Source organism: Cornus florida, unplaced genomic scaffold (genome assembly GCF_030987335.1).
Source record: "Cornus florida cultivar Cherokee Brave unplaced genomic scaffold, ASM3098733v1 CherokeeBrave_3.0.0_Hap2_Chr03, whole genome shotgun sequence".
NCBI lineage: Eukaryota > Viridiplantae > Streptophyta > Magnoliopsida > Cornales > Cornaceae > Cornus > Cornus florida.
This window is the reverse complement of record NW_026775573.1, coordinates 72,512,609-72,516,017: the sequence shown is the minus strand read 5'-3', so window position 1 is coordinate 72,516,017 and position 3,409 is coordinate 72,512,609. Positions and strand designations below refer to the sequence as shown.

The window sequence follows — 3,409 nt, the reverse complement described above, 5'->3', positions numbered from 1 at the left end:
ATCAAGGAATTCAAAACCAAGGTGTTCATGTTACACCTCAAGTAGCTAATCCACCTCTTGCTTTAAGAGACCATTATGTGTCTAACGAGTATAATGCACCTACATGCATCCAATTGCCTCCATTTAGAGCACATCATTATGAAATTAAGTCACAAACCATTCAAATGCTTCCTAACTATCATGGACTTCCAAGTGAAGAACCTTACAAACATTTGGATGAGTTTCTTGAAGTATGTTCCACCGTAAAATATACGGACATGTCGGAAGAGGTTTTAAGACTTAAACTTTTTCCATTCACCTTAAAAGATAGGGCAAAGTATTGGTTTAACAATCTTAGGTCTTTTTCAATCACTTCTTGAGCAGAAATGCAACAAGAATTCTTAAAGAAATACTATCCGGTTTCTAAGACCAATGCCATGAGAACCTCAATTCGAGAATTTTCACATGGGGATGGAGAGACATTTCATGAGGCATGGGAACGCTTCAATGAATTGCTTAGGAAGTGTCCACATCATGACATGCCCAAATGACAATTAGTTCAATATTTCTTTAAGAGCTTACCGGACAACTATAAGGGTATGGTTGATGCTTCTATGGGTGGCTCATACATCGATAGGCATGAGGATAACGTGTGGCGTTTTTATGAGAGCATGAGTGAAAATTCTTTGCATAGAACACTATCATCCAAGAATGGTAGAAATTCACAAGGTAGGAAGAGTGTTGGCTTACATCAAGTCGACCATTCAAATGAAATAGCCGCCAAAATGAAGTCTTTATCTCAAAGGTTTGATCAATTTTTGATTAACCAAAACTCGGCGAACCAAGTATCTTCCTTTCCTAACCATTCTCATCGTGCATCAAATGAAACATATATGACTTGTTCTAGTGTTCTTCATTCTACTTCTCATTGTTCTTACGAACAAGTGCAAAATGAACCTAATGAACAAGTCAATGCAGCTTTTGTGAACCAAGGGAACAACCCTTATGGTACTCACTATAATCCAAGTTGGAGGAATCATCTGAATTTCTCTTGGAAAAACCAAGGAGAGGGCTCAAACCCTTCCCAAGGCGGTTTTCAAGGGAAGTACATTCCACCTCCACTTCAAAACCAAGGATCCCAAGGTTATAGACCTTATCAATCACAAGGGAATCAATTTGCTAATTCTCATTTTCCCAACTAATCTTATTCCCAAGGTAATACTAGAAGTCCCACCTTTGAAGAAAAAGTTTTGAATGCTTTGGGCACTTTAGAGGCTAACACTTAATTGCTTCATTCTCACTCTCAATCTATTGCGAAGCTAGAAACCCAAGTAAGGCAAATAGCAAGCACTCTCAATGCAAGAGAGAAGGGAAAGATGCCTATTAATGCCCCACCTAAGCAACAATGTATTGTGGAAACCCATTCCTCATCGGATGGCCACACCATTGAACATGTTAATGCGGCGACTACCTTGCAGAGTGGTAGGATTATGGACAATCAAGTTGGAATGTCCAATGAAGAGAGTGAACCGGTGCAACCTCAAGTTGTCACCCGTCCCGTTTCACATCCGATTCCTCCTTCATTGCATATACATGATCTTGTGAATGAGAAAGTTTTAAAAAATGTGTTTGAAAAAGAAATTTTGAAAAATGATGTTAAAAAGGTTTTGCTGAAAAATGATTTAAAACAAAATGATTTAAAAACTTCTTGTGTTGAAGAGAGTTCAAAAGAAAATTCTGAAAAAGTGTTTGAACCAAAAGTTCCATTTCCGAATGCCTAAAAAGGATCCATTTCAAAAGACAAGAAAAAGGCAAAAACCAATGAAATTATGGAAGTGTTTAGGCAAGTGAAAGTTAATCTTCCATTATTGGATGCAATTAAGCAAATTCTGGCTTATGCCAAATTCTTAAAAGACTTGTGCACCCAAAAGCGGAAGAACAAGAGCCAAGCACCAAGAAAAGTGGTTTTGACCGAGCAAGTAAGCTCAATTTTGCAACATAACACTTTTCCAAAGTTTAAGGACCCTGGTTCACCCACTACATCATGCATTATTGGTGATCATATCATTAATCGGGCGCTTCTTAACTTAGGAGCAAGTGTTATCCTTCTTCCATACTCGGTTAATGTCAAATTGGGCCTAGGTGAATTGAAACCGACGTCAGTAGTTTTGTAACTTGCCGACCGATCCATTAAGAAGCCTAGGGGTATAATTGAGGATGTTTTGATTAAGATTGATAAATTCTTCTTTCCCGTTGATTTCGTTGTCATAGACATGGAACCGGTCCCCAACCCTAAGAGCCAAATTCCCGTTATCCTTGGCCGTCCTTTCTTGACAACCGCTAATGCCAACATCAATTGTAGGACAGGGATAATGAAGATCTCATTTGGCCACATGAAGGTGAAGTTGAATATCTTTAATCCCACACCCAATTCATTTGACAAATATGAAGGAGAGGTTAATGTTGTAGATAAATGTCATAATCTTCAATGTCAAGGAAATGAGCTTTTGTGTAAGACCAAAACTTCCAAATGATCATCTTCAACCTTGCATTCTCAAAATCTTGTTCCAAATTCTTGCTTTGAAAGGGCATGGAAGCCCAAAGGTTGTGATAGCATAGATAAGGGATCAAAAGTTCCTTTTGAGCTTAATCCAACAAGTTCTTTAAAGAACCATTTATCGGGTGGAGTTCAAAGCATCTATCACCCCAACAAGGAAGGGATGCATTATAAGATCTTTGATCTAGGCTAAAAGATCCCAATGTCTTGCTAGAGACGTTAAAGACTAGCAAAGACATTTCGTAGGGTGTCAAAACCCTATTCCTCCCCCATTTCTATCTTAAATTTCATTTCTTGCGAAGTCTAGATACTTATTTTTGGTTCATATGCATTGAAAGGAACTTTGGTGAGGATTGCATGAGCTTTCATGTCATTATTGATCATTCTGCATAGTTCGATCGATCTCAAACCTGAGTTCGATCGATCGAACTCCATTCTGCATCCAACACTTAAAAAAAATTTCGACCGGTAGAAACCTGCATCCAAATCACCTCCTGTCCCATCTTTCGAACTAACTCTTAGATCAATCAAGAGACCTTTGATCCATCCAACTTCCAAGTTCGATCAATCTCATGATTCAACACTTAGAAAAGTTTTAAGCCTGTATCAACCTGCATATTTTACCTCTCTGTCTCATCGATCGAAACATTCCAAGACCGATCAAAAAGTTCTTCGATCGATCCAACTTTCAAGTTCAATCGATCTTCAAGTTCCAACACTTAGCCAATTTTCTGAGCCAAAAACCTGCATATTTTTGCTCTCTGTCTGATCGATCAAACTCTTGTTTCGATCGATCTCAGTTCTTCATTTCATTATTTTGACTTTGTTTTAACTTTTCAAATTTTAAAAATCTAAAAATATTTTCATTTTATT

General features: G+C 37.8%; 1 pseudogene; it reads right to left on the bottom strand.

Moving 5' to 3' along the window:
• Positions 1–421: 421 nt before the first annotated feature.
• Positions 422–520, bottom strand: LOC132301953 (small nucleolar RNA R71; annotated as a pseudogene).
• Positions 521–3,409: the final 2,889 nt, after the last annotated feature.